The sequence below is a fragment of the Giraffa tippelskirchi genome, chromosome 11 (assembly GCF_054371585.1).
Source record: "Giraffa tippelskirchi isolate mGirTip1 chromosome 11, T2T-mGirTip1v1.2.pri, whole genome shotgun sequence".
NCBI classification, from domain to species: Eukaryota; Metazoa; Chordata; class Mammalia; order Artiodactyla; family Giraffidae; genus Giraffa; species Giraffa tippelskirchi.
This window is the reverse complement of record NC_137285.1, coordinates 41408516-41426011: the sequence shown is the minus strand read 5'-3', so window position 1 is coordinate 41426011 and position 17496 is coordinate 41408516. Positions and strand designations below refer to the sequence as shown.

The following is a 17496-nucleotide window of genomic DNA, read 5'->3' as shown; positions in this document are numbered from 1 at the left end:
TTATTCAGTCAGGTGGAGTGGCATGTGGAAAAGACGTTTGCTCCCTGTGATCAATGGCTTTTATATTAACGTATTTTTTGTTTAGAAATATTACATTGAATATAAAAGCTATTGATTACAAGCAGAAAATGTACTTACCAATTACTGCCTTAAAGAAGAAGAATATAAAGTGCTCTCAGGCTGAAGTGGTTACAGTTGGTGGCTCACAATGAACCACCACACCGGTGTTTCTCAGTTCACATAGCGTATCAGAGAGTTTCCAGATTCTTCTTAAACAAATGCTTGCATGTTTATTTTTTTTCTCTTAGCTTAAAATCCATGGTAGAGTTTCAGCAAAAAGAAATAGGAAAACGTGAGGCAGGGATGCCTGCCGAGAGATTGGCAGTCTAAAGACCCTGCTATGTAATCAGCTAAGGCAGTTAGTGGCTTTTTACAGCTTCAAAGCTGCACTTTTTCAGAGGTTGAATTTTTCAGCCCATGCATCCTGCCCACAATTTAAAAGAATGCCAAGGATACTGGATGGCTACTTTGGTAAACAATAACTTTAAATATCACAGTTGATCTAAGCCACCCTTCAACTTTACATTCAAAAGAGCAAACACAAATATGCTCTCCTAAATTAATAGATTCTGTGGTGTACTTACACACCTTCAATAAACCCACCATCTTTGCGCTCAGTAATCAGCCTACAATGAGTAACCTCACCCCTTACTGCCCTTCTCTTTGGGAGAGAAGAAAGGTCTACTCAAAGCCTCCATATCCACCTTATTGATTGCTTTTCCAAGCCACAATGAATGTTTTTCTCTGTTGGTATTCCATTTAAATGTTGTATACTTTTGGCAGTGCCATTAACAGCTCCCCAGAGGGCATACCATGCCTAAGAGAAGGGCAAGGCTGCCCAAAGAAAGATGAGAATGAATAATCTAAAGTTGTTACCCATAAACCCTGGGGCCACTCCAGGACTAATTTCTAACTAACAAGAAGCACTTTCAGATTCTGCTGTGTTTATCACACACTGCATTTCAACCCAGAGATTTCTCTCAATACTCATTTGCTCTCTGGCACAAACTAATTGCTCTATGTAGAAGTCAGGCTCTGGAAACTTGTAGAGATGGAGCTATAAAAACCTAACATAATATCACAGAATTTTTTTTTTTTTTTTTAAGAAATCATCTTTTCACAGAAACTCTATCATCATTCTCCAGAAGACACTCAGGACAATGGTGTTCTACGACACCCTGTACCTCCTCAGAAACAAGGAAATCCTTTTCCACCTTGCAGTAGCTTACAAATATTAATGTATCAGAGATGTCTTTACTTGCCATCTGGCTTTCTGACAGGCTTTGGGTTTTAAATCAAGCATGAAGCATGAAAAGTTGTAAATATCAAAAATTTGATAAAGCAATCCTTTAATATTTGTGTTCCATTTTCTTTAGACAATGTGTTGGATAAATTAAATTAGGACTTCAACACATCTCTTCTGACTTACAGTGAAGTTTGCACCTTTCTCAAAAGTTTCTTTGCTCTTAAACAACCGCTGCATCATAAGACCAAAGTAATTTCTTCGGAATTGTTGTTCAATTCAGACCATTGTGTAAAGATACTTTAAATCATTAAAAGCTTTATATCTGATGTATAAAGAAGAATAAGGGGAAAAAAAGAAATGAACTATTACATTTAAACTGGAAATAGAGACTAGTAATAGGAAGTAGATTTATCCTGGTGTAGAAAAATCTAATACACCACAGCAGCTAAGCAATATTCATTTTTATGTGATAGTATACAAAATATATAAACCATTTGTTTGAGATAGAGATTGAACAAAGAACACATTATCCTCATGGCTTTCCTCTACACGGGTAATAATTTTTAAAGTGAAACAAGCAGACCTATAAACCAGTAGAAATATCAAAGTATTTCTCTGAAAACTATTTTTTTAAAGCATCTAAACCCCTTATACTGAACCGACTAGAAATACATAGAAGTAAATAGGAATTACTTTGTAAGTTTTCTTTCTCTCAACCTTTAGACATTGCAATTCCATTGAGGAACAATGGTAAACATACCAAAGCAATTTTTTTAAATGTTTCAATGGCTTTAGTGAGTCTCCTAAAGCAAGAATCTTCTTAAATCTCCAAAGAGATTGAGGTTTTGAAACACTCTTATCAAATTTTTAGATCAGAGATGTTATACACACAGACTAGCTTTGGGGCACTACTCTGAGTTTAACTGATTTGAAGGAGGCTTGTCAACTGTGGACTGAGAGCGGCTGCTTCCAGAGTCGCGACTGCATTTCCAGCAATGATTTCTACCCTTTACCTACCATGCACCATTTATTAAATGCAAAACCCACTGCCCTGAAGAATTTGTTCACAATCCCTACAAGAGTGGCATCTGCAGAGGGGAGCTCCAGCCACTTGAAACTCATTAAAACATACTTGAGATTGACAGTGAGTAGAGAACATCTGTCAGACTTGGCCAAGATTTCAATCAAGTGTGATGTTGCTGTGTTACTTGACTACATTGACTTAATAAATGAGTTGGCTGCTGTCAGCAAAAGGGAAGTTGCGTTGTAATTACTATTCTGTCCTTTTCTCTATTTTCTGAACTGTTCTTTCACTTAAATGGTCATATCCTACGTGAAATGTATGAAAATGAATTTGATGGAATAACATACCATTTAGAAAAGGAATAGAAGGTTCATTTTCAGCTGACTGAATTTAACAAGATGACCACTTCTTTAATGAGCTTGCAAGCCTATAGCCTTGAAAAGGTAGATAAAATCGCACTCCTCTCCCCTCTATAGAAGTGTCTCCAACTGCATGTCTGGAAGAATGAAGTCTTTACTTTGATGTATAGATTGAATGGCTATATTCAATGCCCCAGTATACACAATTTGGGGGTAAAGCAAAAGCATTTCTCAATAACCAAAGAGCTCTTGATCTTCAATAAATAATACCCTACCTTATGCAGCATTGTAAGCCTTATGTTTATATTTCACACTTAATCCCAGAACAATCCATTTTGCAGATGATTAAACAGAGACTCAAAGAAATTCACTGATCTACCCTAGTAACATAATTACTAAGCAACTGAATGGGGATTCCAATTCTAAATCTGGAGCTTTTCCATTATGTTGCGTTTGCTGTGTTTGCCTTTTAGAAATGTTTGACAAAAGCTCAGATTTAAGTACAAGACATTGGCTCTGATCACTATTATTTCCAGGGGGTGGAAAGTAATTGTTTCTGCTGACAAGATAGCACGATCTGCTTAAAGATGGAAGAATATGAAATTTAGTTTTAGAAGCCAGGCAAATTCAGCAGTATTTAAATGAAATGATCACAGTTCAGTGAGCCAAAAGCTGGACTCAGAGCAGAAAAACTTATTCTGATCTCTTCATCTGGTGCATTGGGACATCCATTTAGCGGACCTGGTAATTCTGGGCTCAGCAACTAGTGGAGCTGAGTCTTCACATGCCTGGGAAAGCATAGGCTGACCACCACGAGCTACACACCCAGGGCTTTTGATGGTACACAGTCGCTCTATTTTGGCGGTATCTGCACAGAGAGGGTAGACAGAAGGTCTCTTAAAATGAAGGGAAAGATGTCTCTTCACACTTTAAACTTGCTTCCTCCATGGGTAGAGAATTAGCAAGTGTACCCAGAAAAAAAAGCTAACCATGTATACATTAATTATACTTTCTGATTTTCTCAATATTTCCCTTTGCCCATTGCCAGTGATTAAAACTGCACACTGGCTCACACTTAACAATTACAGCCCCCAAGTTTAATTAATGTTAAATTTCCATTTCTGATACCTCCACTGATCTAGAGCTTAAACCCACTGAAACTCTCCAGTTTTGATGCCATTAACACTGTCAGCCTGCAGGCATTTGGTGGCTGGACGGAGTCTGTATTATAAATAGGATGTCTTTATAAAGACTGTCCCCTACAGAAGGTTGAGATGAGCCACATAGCTAAGATTATCATAGTGTTAGTAAAAATAGGTCAGCCACACATAAATGTGTGAATTCTTTTTCCTCTGAACTCCCTTAGCATTTTATTTTTATCTCTCACATGGCACTTATCACTTTCTACCTTGTATGATAATTATTTGTATGGTGGTTTTATCTCTCTTACACTAAGATAAAAAGTTCTTATTGTTCTTCACAAAACAACACAGTGCCTTGTACATAGTAGGCACTTGTTTAGTGTTATTTGTTTAACAGAGCTTTAAAAATAACCAGGTAAGGATTACATTAATGTTTAAAATCTACCTTTAGTTCTGGTGGGTGGAGCTAGATTATGTCCCTCTGATGGGCAGGGCCACATCAGGTGGCGTGTTTTGGGGTGTTTGTGAACTTAGTATGACTTTTTGTAAAGCAAGTATACTCCAATTAAAAAATGGAAAAAAACCACTTGAACCAGGAGTGTGACATAATCATTCCAGAGATGTTTTCAACATATTTCAGACTTTTAAAAATGTTTTTTATGAATGTTTTACATTTGTGTGGTAGCCTTTGTTGTTGTTCAGTTACTCAATCATGTCTGACTCTTTGAGACCCCATGGACGCAGCACACCAGGCTTCCCTGTCCTTCACTATGTCCCAGAGTTTGCTCAGATTCATGTCCATTGAGTAGACGATACCATCCAACCATCTCATCTTCTGTCACCCCTTTCTCCTCCTACCCTCAATCTTTCCCAACATCAAGAACTTTTCCAGTGAGTTGGCTCTTCACATCAGGTGGCCAAAGTATTGGAGCTTCAGCTTCAGCATCAGTCCTTTCAATGAATATTCAGGGTTGATTTCCTTTAGGATTGACTGGTTTGATCTCCTTGCTATCCAAGGGACCCTCAAGAGCCTTCTCCAACATTACAGTTGAAAGCATCAATTCTTTGGTGCTCAGCCTTCTTTATGGTCCAGCTTTCACATCTGTACATGACTACTGGATAAAACAGTGTTAAAGAGTATCATTAACATTTTTAAAAATAGCAAAAATAAAACATACTTTTATAAAAAGCATTTGACTATTGAACTGAACTTCCTTGGAACATTTGGCCTCCTGTTCTTGTGTTCTCTCTTCAGAAGAGGCCACAGTCACACACACGCACCACACACTCACTGCTCCAGCTGGACTGAATTAGTTCTGACCCTGTGCTGTCTTTCACCTCCAGGTCTCCTTTATCTCACTGAGAGGCACTCTTTCCTGTTATCTAACTTTTTTACTAACTGCAAAACTGACTCCTGCTTCAGACTCCCTCCCTCTGGAAGTTTCTCCTACCCTCTAAAACCATCCCGCTACATCTTGATGCTTCCTCCCTGAGCCATGAGAGAAGCCCCCTCATTGCACAAATCACACTTAATTTGCTCTACACAGGCAGTGAGGATGGGTTTACGAGATCTCAGGGCTACAGCTAAGTTCCAAGGAAATCAGGGCAACCACACCTGGCCCAGCAATGGGTTCTGAGTACTCTCTGTGAATGGCCTCTTTATTGAAGGGTAGGCACTGCCGTTTATGTGAACCACAGGGAAGATAGCCCAGTCGACATGAACAATTATGGGACGTGTTCTGTCAACATGAATAACAGAGCACAGGTTTTACACATAAGCCTTTGATGAAGGCTTTTCAGTTTAAAATAAACACAACACCTCCAAATATTATAGGTCCAATTGCTTCATTGGTACAGGGGAAGAAATTTATTTTATTATTACTTTTTAGTAAACCTCTCTCTTTAAGCAGAATCTTGGAGAAGACAATCATAACGTCTTTCTGAGGTAAGGAGAGGACTAGAGGATTAGAGTAGGCAGCATAAAGGAGGTAGCATATCGGTTGAGTTCAGTTTAGCCAATGAAGAAGGGGAGGAAGCTCAGACTTCAGTCAGAGCAAAAAAGCATGAACACAATTTTAGAGACACGTAAGTGTGTGTTGTTATTATTGTTTAGTTGCTAAGTCGTGTCTGACTCTTTGCAACCCCATAAACTGTAGCCCATCAGGTTCTTCTCTCCATGGGATTCTCCAGGCAAGAATACTGGAGTGGGTTGTGATTTCCTTCTCCATGGGATCTTCCCAACCCAGGTACCTGACTAGAAACATATGGATTGTTGCTGAAGGTCAGAGGATGTGAGAGAAGCTAAGTGCATGCAGGAGAGGAGATTAAAACAGTAGGTTGATTTATAATTACAAATAGCCTTGAACACTAAGCAAAGGAATTTGAACTTAATTATGTAATTTGGAAGCTACCATCTCAAGGTTCCAAGCAAGAAGACACATAGGCCAACTGTGATTTAGAGAAACAATTTTGGTGACAAGCTAATGAATGAGAGGGAGAAGAAAAAGACTGGAGGCAAGAAGATCTAGTTGGGATGCCATTTCTATGATTTGAGTAAGCAGTTTCAGTAATTTAAGAACTGCATAGCTGTAAAGTTCAATATAAATGTTAATTTAAAACTATTATCTCAATACGATTGAATTCAATAACCTTTAAGGCAGTAGATATTGAGGCAGGATTTTTTGTTACTTAGCTTCAAGTAATTCAGGTAAAACTGATGTATAATTTGAACATAATGACCATATTCACTAATGAGCTGATTGCCGGCTTTATGTTCTAACCTTAAAATGTGAAGTACAGTCGCAACTGAAGGAAAAAGACCAAAACAATGTTGGACCTGCTGGGAGGCAGTGCAGATTGTAATTCACAGAAATAAAGAGTTTTGTTTCTTTTTACTCAAATATGTAAAAAGCCATACTCATTAGTCAAAATTGGGATCTAATTGAAATCTACACATGGCAGTTTAATATTGTTATTGAGATGAAGTTCATGGTCAAAGAAGAGATTTCTTACAATGGAAAGGGATATGGGTTACAATATTTCTTTTCAAGTCAGTTGCAGCTTGTATTTAAGTAAATCAATTTTGTATCAGAATCCCACAAGAAATTTTGATGTTTTTAAATCTATGGGACACGGTGTGGTGCAGGATAGCTTGTCCTATTCTACCTACTACCATTTTATGAGCATGGTTATGATGCCAGAAAGACCATGTGGTACTGCAACTCAAGCCAAAGAAAAGATAAAGACTCTGTAAGTATAATAACGCAGAGGAAACATATGAAGAGGAAGTCAGTCTTGACAAAGTAATTTTCAGTCTGCAATTCCTAGGACTTCGGCTGGATGTGAGAACATTTTTTTCCGTCTGAGAATGTTGTGTTGATAGCAGCCATCCCTGCCTGCCTTCTTCCCTTATCCCAAGGTCTAGAATGTTAACTGGCATCTAAGACCTTACATACAAACATGAAGAAAGGGAAGCCATTGTACGCACACACTAGGAAACTCATGTGCCAGCTCTTCAAGCTTATTTGTTATTATAGCATTGTCTGCTGATTTTTAAATAAATGTTACTAAGTTTTGCTGGTTGTAGATCCATCTGAGTGTGATAGGTAGTCATAGTAAACTTTTTAATCCTCAATAAAATAATTGGAAAACCTGCCATAGCAACTGACTCTTAAACCTGTCTCTTGGTCAGAATGGATGACGGCTGCTGCTGCTGCTAAGTCGCTTCAGTCGTGCCCGACTCTGTGCAACCCCATAGACGGCAGCCCACCAGGCTCCCCCATCCCTGGGATTCTCCAGGCAAGAACACTGGAGTGGGTTGCCATTTCCTTCTCCAATGCATGAAAGTGAAGTCGCTCAGTCGTGTCCGACTCTTTGTGATCCCACGGACTACAGCCTACTGGGCTCCTCCATCCATGGGAGTTTCCAGGCAAGAGTACTGGAGTTGGGTGTCATTGCCTTCTCCGAGAGCCTCAAAACAGAAACCAATCGTTTTTTCCTTATAACATCATTCTAGGAAGGAAAATCACTCATTCTAGAAGTTATTTATTATTGGAGGAAGAAATCTGTCATCAAGGTATGCCATCCACGTTTCAGATGACTTTGTTGGTGAAGATAATATACCAATGCAAACGTATTGCAGTGGATCATAGGCAATAATTGACTGAAGCTGTGTCACCTTGGTTTTCCTGAATGAATTAAGCTCACGTGTCATATTTCGCCTTGATAGGCTCTACCATTTTGGATCACAAGAACCATGTGAAAGTGAAATCTACTCTTTATATCCTCCATGGGTATCCAAGTCATCATTCCATCATCACTCTCAAAACCAAGGGGTGGCATTTCTGAGACAGTATGAACTACAACCATAGCCCATTTATGAGACATGGTAGTAGCTAATAACTGTTGCTCAGTTGTTAAGCCGTGTCTGACTCTCTTGCCACCCCATGGACGGTAGCCCGCCAGGCTCGCCAAACGTGGGGTTCTTCAAGCAAGAACACTGGAGTGGGTTGCCATTTTCTCCTGCAGATCTTCCTCACCCAGGGATCTAACCCACATCTCCTGCATTGGCAGGCAGATTCTTTACAGATGAGCCACCAGGAAAGCCTAGTAGCTAATACAGTGACCCATTAATAAAGCCAAAATTAGTTAATACTCATTGACTGACTCTTATGACCCAGGCATTGCTGTAGGATTGGGGAACATGGCAGTGTGAATAGAATAAAGTCCCTGCACTGATGGTTTATGTAATACAACCTCAGTTAATGAACAATAAGGACAATGAGCAAATAAAAGCTGTGTGAGAGCAAGCTATTTTAAATAGGGTGATCAGGAAAGCCTCTCTTAGGAGGTGACAATTGACAAGAGAGAGGAGGTAAATATTTGGAAGTATCTCAAGCAGAGGGAATCGTAAGCACTGAGACTCTGAAACAGGATCATATCTGGTGAATTCAAGAAATAGCAATCAGGCTAATAGAGCCCTAGAAGAATGTTCAAGTGTGGTAAGAAATAAGACTGGAGAAGAAGTCAGGGGTATGACTGTGTCTGCTCATACAGAGTGTGGTGAAGACTGGATTTCACTGGATTTCAGGAAGCCATCAGAGGGTTTTGACCAGGGAAGTGATATATACTTAAATCTATCCATGAGAACCCAATCAGCAGGCTTCTGTACCCATTAACATGAAAATGGTCAGTCTCACTTCTAAGAGGTCAAAAGGCATCTCTACAGGAGAAAAGTGTTATATATAGGATTTCTTTTTTTCTTCCTTTCTCCCTTTTTGAAACTGGACACATATGAAAATCAAAGTTAGGGTGTCTGAACCAGTCAATTCATGATGACAAAGAAAGAGACAGAGCCACTGCTTAATTCATACCTGGCGATCTGTTGGGAAGTAGGCAATGTTGCAGTGCGAATTTTCTTATTGTCTTGTAGACATTGTGATCTAAGCTTATTCTCCTTGCCCCTAAGCTCATTCATAGAAGAATCAGATAAATTGAATCATAGACTATCAGTGTCACAAATGGCTGGAAGAAGAGAGAATAGTGGTTACAGGAACTAAAAGGGTTACCAACCCACCCTGAAAAGCCTTCAACTCTGAGACTGAAGGACTCACACTCTTATACAAGGGCCCCCAACCTCTGGGATCCAATGCCTGATGATCTGAGGTGGAGCTGATATAATAATAATAGAAATAAAATGCACAATAAATGTAATGTGTTTGAATCATCCTGAAAGTGCCTCCCCCAACCCCAGTCCATGGAAAAATTGTCTTCCATAAAATTGGTCCTCGGTATCAAAAAGGTTAGGGACCACTGGTCTAAGGAACCAGAGGAGTTCCATTCTAGAGAATGGAGGGGTCATTCTGGAAATCCCACCTAGACCACGCTTTACCTACCCCAGTTAACAACAGCTTAAAGGATCATTTGTCTGATTCCCTGTGTGTGCTTGACCAGCCAGCATAAGATGTGTACTTACGCTCCCTTTTCCCCCTCCCTTCCAACATTACAGATACAGTTTTGTACTCAAAACGGAACTTTTTTTCCTTCCCAAATCTAAGAAACCAGAGTGAAAACGTTTCTTGGAGCTAAGTAGGGCCATACTGAGAAATTGATCAGCATGCTGAGCCATAATTGATTGAATGGGGGCTCTTCATTTGCTTTAGCTAACTAAGGAACCTAGATTTCTTAGACGACAGTTTGTACCTGTAAAGAGTGAGAAATCACTCATTTTAGATATTTGAAGAGCAAAAAGGACACTGAGTGCAAGTTTAAAGAATCAGACAAAGGGAACAAAAATCAGAGGTTCATCTTTTGAAAGAGCAACAGATCATTAGGAGATAAAGCAGATAATATAAGTCATGCAGCCTAGATGAGGATTATAAAGGAGATAAATAATATAACACTAAGAGCAAAATTTGGGAAGAATTTTAGAGGTGAGAATAACCTGGTGGCATCAGTGAATGCAGTTTAGATAAGTTTTAGAGATTACTTTGTCAGAAAAGTGATTTTACCTCTTTCCAAAGAAGTAATGCATAAAAGGAAATAGAGGACTCTTGCTGAGGTAAATTGTCACCTAGTTCCAGGATCTAGGCAGAGAAAATATAATGAAAATCAAATATATTTAGAGGCAAAAATACACTGTATTATTTTCTAAAGTGGGCCAAGACTGTACAACACAACCTTAGTAGAAAATTCTGAAATGTTCTAAGAACTCTCCAAGGAGCCCAGTGGTATCCATCAGAGAATGCTTATGCCTTTGGGAGGTGTGCTCCAGTGAGTACAATTACTGAACTAACTCAAGGCAAAACTCGGAGGGAGTTTTTCCAGCTACATGGCTGCATTCTTCAACAGAACAAGGTGCAGCTCCCATTTGAAGGGAATCTCAAAGGCTCCCTGCTCTTCAATTTTGTGTGTAATTGGGACAGGGCCTCTGTGGTGACCTGCGGTGACATTCTTATTCCTCTATATTTGAGGCTGGCGCTACTTCTTAACTAGGCTTTAAGAAGCCAGTCAAGAGTTTTTCTTCATCTTTCATGTTTTGCTGCCATCATGTGTGAGCTGATGCCAGTCATTGGGAACTGAATAGGTTCTAAACCCCAAGATTAGGTAACCAAGTTAAAGGAATAAAATATATCAAAAATTGCATACTTCTATTTTATTACCAAAACATACACTTAAAATAATTAACTAAAACTACTAATTAAAAATCAGAAATGGGTAAACAAATATTTGTTCCATGGAGCAGATTGTAAATAATAGCTAGACCATCCTTCCATTAAAAACTGCTCTTGTCTATGTATCATCCCAAGGCCCGAGGATCCCAGGACCCCATGGACAATGTCACCTCTTTCTTTGTACCATTATCATTGTCAACACTGCTGGCTTCAATAGCGCTAATATTCAAATGTCCTCTTTTTGAGTGGAAGCCAAGAATTTTCTCCGCTCATGTTTCCTGTATCTTGATTTGTCACTCTCAGGAAATCACTATATTTCTATCCCTTTTTTTTTTACTGTATGTAAAACAAAATTCATAAATTTGGCTAAAGTCAAAATGCTCTGACAAGAATTGATGACAAAAATCTATGCAGAACACTTCCCCATATAAATTATTATGTAAATTCTTGAAAGTATAAGTTTATATAAATAAATATAAGGAAAGGAGATTTGGATTTATTGACTTTCTTTCATTATTTATTTATGGAGCATCTGAAATTAGATAAGTTTGATGAATTTAGAATTCCTGTTCCCTAAACATATGCTATAAAATTGGGTGGTTTGGTGGTAAAATACTATGCATGAATTTTTCAATGTAATTTTTTTAAGCTACCAGTGGTTACATATAAGAATGTTTTCTTTTTTTTTTTTTTCCAGTACATGAGTCTGCTTCACCTTCAGTTGAATATTTATTTCAAAATTACATGACCTACCTGGTATATAAAAGTCATGATTTATAAAAACCTTATGTTAACAGTGCATATGGAGTGAGCACAAATATAATTATAAATGTAATTTTAATTCTATTCACTTTACTGGGCTACAATATCTGTGAGTAATCTACTCCAAAATCAAATATCAGCCTAAATCCCTTCTACCAACTCAGAGCCTATATTCTAAGTATTTATTTAATGTCATTGTTCAGTAAGGGACCAAGAGACCTTTCATTTTAGGTAGAAGGAAAATGCAAATCTGTTAGTTATTTGCTAAGGTTCCTAAGGACACTGAAAACACAGGCATTTGTGAATTTCCAAGCAATATAAAATCTTTGTCTTCCAGAGTATTTGCTTAACTGAACGAAGTTTACACAGTCTGAAGAGGATTAACATTAACAATAATACAAAATTAAACCTTTGACATTCCTCCAGTTCATTTCTAAATTTATCTCCTCTTTTCCCACATCCATTTCTCTAATTTGATCATTAAAAAAAACAGGAGTGGGTATCGTACAGTGTGTACTGAATTCCTCTGGGCAATAATGATCAGAGTTACATTTATTTTCCCTGAATTTATTTCTTCAGGAACATTATTTAGCATCAAAAATGGACCAGGTATTATGTCATATAGTAAAAAGACAATTATAAATTAAAAAAAAAAACAAAACAATATTCCAGATTTTAAGATTTTATAGTTTGTGAGTGGGAAAGATAGATAATCCATGACTTGCAAATATAATGTTATACATGCTATACAAGTGTCATGGGACTGCACGGGCATATGGAAAAAAAGAACTATCATCTCTAATGGAGAAAGTCTAAGAAGAATTCAAGAAGGAGATGGAATCTGAGCTGGCTTTAAAGCACCAGTAGATATTTGGTGATCTGGACTGAGAAAATATTCCAAGCAGACAGAACAGCTTATACAGAAAAAAATGAAAGTTTAGTATAAAAGTATTTGATATGCCTGAAGTTAAGAAGTAATAGACAAACGAATGAAGTAGCAAGAAGTGAAGCTACAAATATCTTTGTGGTATCAAGATGACAAAGTTGAGGCTCACTGGTATAGATATATCATAATTTATTTAAGTATTTCTATATTGATTGAGCATTTAAATTATTTCCAATTTTTTCCCAAACGTTAAGGTGTGTACCTTAATGTGCACGTTTCTGCACACATTTTTCACTATATCTCTAGATAAAGATCAGATTACCAACAATGAAATTAGTGAAGTAAAGGTACACTTCTTTTACATATCTTGCAGCATTTGCCATATTTATTTCTAGAAAAAATGCCAACTTACCAGCAACAAGTGAGAGTATCTGTTTCACTATTCCCTTTGCCATAATGGAGCATCATCATTTAAAAAATATATATTTGCTAATTTCATGAGTGGAGAATGAGATTAGATCTTGGAATATTATGAATATAAGGGTTAGGAGTTTGAATTTAATTCAGAAGTTAATGAGAAAACCGTTGAAGATTTCTCATCAAGGAGGCAAAATAGCTAGATCAGCCCTTTAAGAAGATTAATTTTGGGAACAAGGTATAGGATAAGATGGGGTTGGTTTTGCCTGAGAATACACACAAATGTAAAAGCAGAGAGGCTGTTGTAACAGTCTGGGGCAGCACTGTCCAACAGAACTTTCTGCAGTGATGAAAATGTTCTACCAATATCGTAGTCACCAGCCACAAGTCACTTTAAAGTACTTAAAAGGTGGCCAGTGCAACTTAGCAATTAACTTTTAAATTTAATTTAAAAGTTATTTAAATTGAATTTAAATTAAATAGTTACATATAGCTAATTACTATCCTATTAAACAGTACATACTTAAGACAGAAAGAGATCAAGATGGAAAAAAAGGAGCAAGAACAGATTGAATGAACAAATTCAAAGCCTTTGCATTTAGATGTTCAAAGTGAGGGAGAGGGAGAATCCTAATTGATAACAAAAAGTTAGAATCAGAAGGAAATAAAATAGGCTGCTACCGGTGCTCCTGTCCACAAGGCAAACCACTGCTGACCTACATCTCCACAGGAGACTGTCCAACACTAACAGGTTGTCAGCAGTTATCAAGGCTACCAATAATGTTGCAAATGTGGGAAGAAGGGAGGAAGAAAGCAAGAGTAAAGAGCAAGAAGAGAATCGATCCATGCTATTATACCATCTAAATTGTTCTTGTTCAGTTGTTAAGTTGTGTCTGACTCTTTGCAACCCCATGGACTGTAGCATGCCAGGCTTCCATGTCCTTCCAGACTCCTTCATCTCCTGGAGTCTGCTCAAACTCATGTCCATTGAGTCAGTGAAGCCATCCAACCATTTCATCCTCTGTTACCCTCCTGCTCCTCCTGTCCTCAATCTTTCCAGCATCAGTCAGCTGGACTGATGAGTTGGCTCTTGGCATTAGGTGGTCAAAGTATTGGAGCTTTAGCTTCAGCATCAGTCCTTCCAATGAATATTCAGGGTTGATTTCCTTTAGGATTGACTGGTTTGATCTCCTTTCTGTCCAAGGGACTCTCAAGAGTCTTCTCCAACAACACAGTTTGAAGACCCAATGGCAAAACACAGCATCATGTTCAGACCTTTGATAACTGAGAGTTGACCTCAAGCTGCTACACTTCAGATGTCATGCTGGCAGGTCCACTAGCTGGCTACAGGTCACTGTCCTGTGGATATGTAGAACTTATGTTCTACTCAAGCAGGCAAAAGAATCTCTGACACCTGCAAACTCATTGTTCCCTAAAGAACGTATAAAAGACTACTTCTGTGCTTACTTGTGGGAGGGCTCCTTGGCCAGGCCCCACCTCAGCATACCTTCTGACGTTCTGTTAAGAATCCTGTTGCCCAACAGACTCATAGAGAACAAAGTAGTGGTTACCCATGGGAAGAGGGAAGAGGGGAGGGTCAAGAAGGGTTAGGGATTAAGAGATATAAGCCATTACATATAAAATAAGTAGTCACAAGAATATATTTTACAACATGGGGGATATGGCCAATATTTTATAACTATAAATGGAGTATAAACTTTAAGAATTGTGACTCACTATGTTGTACACCTGAAACTTAATATACATCAACTACATCTCAATGATAATGATAAAAAGACTCTTGACTGAAAAAAAAGAAGGAAATAAAATATGGTCATGTCACTCATAGAGATTGCAATACAGAAAAGGCCTCAGAGGAGGTCATCTCTTTTTCTCTCTCTCCTCCCCTTTCAAAAGACAGCTCCTAAATTTGTCAACAGGACATTGAAAATGACAAAAAAATTTAAACAGACCAGGAATCATGGTTTCATGGTTTTCCCAGCTATATTGATCTATATAAAAATGTGATAAGCCGTTGGAACTTAACCTATATATCAAACCTACAAATACAGGCTGGTACGGCCTCCTCACTGTCAGAAACTCTGAAGAAGAAACCTGTCTTTAACACCACAGAAAACTAACTGAATTTCAGAAGTGAGACAGGGTAAGTATCCTGCCTCTACAACTTAAAGGAAATATCTATTTGTGAGACACTATATGTCAAACTGTAACAGTAATTATATTAATAAAAACCTAAGTGTAAATGTAACGGAAAAGAACAAAATTAAATGAGGGTTGCAGACCCAGCCAAACAACCAAACACTATGTAAATAAATAAAACAAAATAATGACTTTAAATAGGCTAATTAAATAGGCTATTAATTAAATCTATGTTGATGGGTCAATTATGAAAGGGAGTAGAAGGAAGGAATTCATTCTTTACCTCCACCTTTACATAATTAATCCTTTCTCAACTTTAAGGTCTCAGCTCAAATCCAGCTCCTCAGAGGAGACTGATTCTGTACACCTCCCTTCTAATACATCATTTCTGATTCTGTTGTTTTTATTTATAACACTTGTCACAGCATTTATTGATTCATTTGTTTATCGTTGGTCTCCATAAATGCTAAGATCTGTGAGTCTTTGGTAACTGATGTTATTAAACACTATCAGACACTATCTAGCACAGGTGTCTGTTATTTAGGAGATGTCCAATAAGCATTTTTGGATGAATAAGTGAATCTTATTCACTTAGATGAAGAAGTAATCTTCCATTCATAGTGTAAAAGACAGTGTATACCTTTTACACAATGTATAGAAGATCCAGTTGACTAAGAAGAAAATTCCAGCAAGATCAAAGTGAACCTACTAAAGTCAGTTGACCAAGTGAATTCTCACAGAGCAAAATCTTGGGCCTTCCATGTTCAATGTGGTCAGCTCACAATTCAGTCTCTGGCACAGTATTCAACCAGGAAAACTTCATCTTACCTACAGAAAGACCTTGTTGAAAAGAGTGATTGTTTAACTTAGCAAAAACAGATGATCTTATGGGATATTTATTTATTACAGGGCTTTATTCCAAGATAAAACAGTTCCTAAAACTGCTACTTATCAATCGCAAAGAACAATGACTGATCAAGGGTATATGGTAAGCATAGATAAAATAGCTCTGATATTATAATTTCTTGAGGCCATTTAATTTACACCACTCTTTAAAGAAAAGCTTTTTTCCAGGTTCACCAAGACCATAGTTGATCAGATATCATTACCAGAATAAAAGAGAGAATGTATATATCCACAAAGATATATATATATATATGTATATATATGTGTGTATGTATGTATGTGTGTGTATATATATATATATATATATATATGCGTGTATATATATATATATATATATATATATATGTACACGCATATATATATATATTGAATGGACCCTCTGGTCTTCTAAAAGTATGAATTCCAGAATCATTATTTTGCCCTAACTCTTTAAAAACACCACATATGAAGCAGCAACATTTTTCTTTTTATGTAAAAAAGTGAAAAAGAGAAAAAGCATGTCTCCACACCTGGAGCTGTTCAGACCTCACAGCTAAGCCTCAATGTTGTTGCAAGCTGGTCTTACGCTCACAATCAGGTCACTTTGTGCTCTGGTTGCACATAACAGTCTCAGAGAACATCATCATAATCCAAGGTCACTCTGAGACCATGATAAAGTGAGACAAAAGCAAGGACACCGTGCAACATGAAAACACAAGTCATTCCCTCTTAGGAAATGAGAGCTCCTTTACCAGTTACAGCTTAGCCCTCACTCTGGTCTGCCCTCCCTATAAATATTTACTGAGATACTCGTTCATAGAATTCCCCTCAATTCACACAGAGTGAGCTCCCACTTCCTCAGAACCTCCCCAAAATTACCCACCCAAAGCTCAAATCCTATAAATCCTGATTCCCTTTCATTGAAACACTTGTTCAGTTAGTTCAGTTCAGTTCAGTTGCTTAGTCATCTCCAACTCTTTGTGACCCCATGGACTGCAGCACGCCAGGCCGCCCTGTCCATCGCCAACTCCCAGAGTTTACTCAAACTCATGTCCATTGAGTCAGTGATACCATCCAGCCATCTCATTCTCTGTCATCCCCTTCTCCTCCTGCCTTCAATCTTTCCCAGCATCACGTTCTTTTCCAATGAGTCAGTTCTTCCCATCAGGTGGCCAAACTCATAATTCTTATCAAATAAAAATTGCTTCAAATGGAGTTGAATAGGCAAGAAAGACTGTATCAAGACTACTGCAATAGGGTACAGAGATTCAACTCAACTCTAATAAAACAAAAAGTAGGTGAAGTTTTAGGGGTATTGCCTTAAGAAATTTATTCCCTGCTACTAAAATACATCTTTTTTAAAAAATTAGAGTATAGTTGTTT

At 37.8% G+C, this 17496-nt stretch overlaps 1 protein-coding gene across 2 annotated transcripts in view; it reads right to left on the bottom strand.

Annotated features, from left to right (window-relative positions):
- The window catches only part of C11H4orf33 (chromosome 11 C4orf33 homolog), an 855122-nt gene that overhangs the window by 470627 nt on the left and 366999 nt on the right, over positions 1-17496 (bottom strand). Inside the window, exons 14-16 of one of the 2 annotated variants that reach the window (XR_014068174.1) lie at positions 10341-10415; positions 9204-9354; positions 4431-4946 (exon numbers count right to left, since the gene is read on the bottom strand). The exons of the other annotated variant lie outside the window; for it this stretch is intronic. The gene's annotated coding sequence lies outside the window, so the exon portion shown is untranslated. Of the gene's footprint in view, positions 1-4430; positions 4947-9203; positions 9355-10340; positions 10416-17496 lie in introns of those variants that run through there. 2 annotated transcript variants of the gene reach the window in all.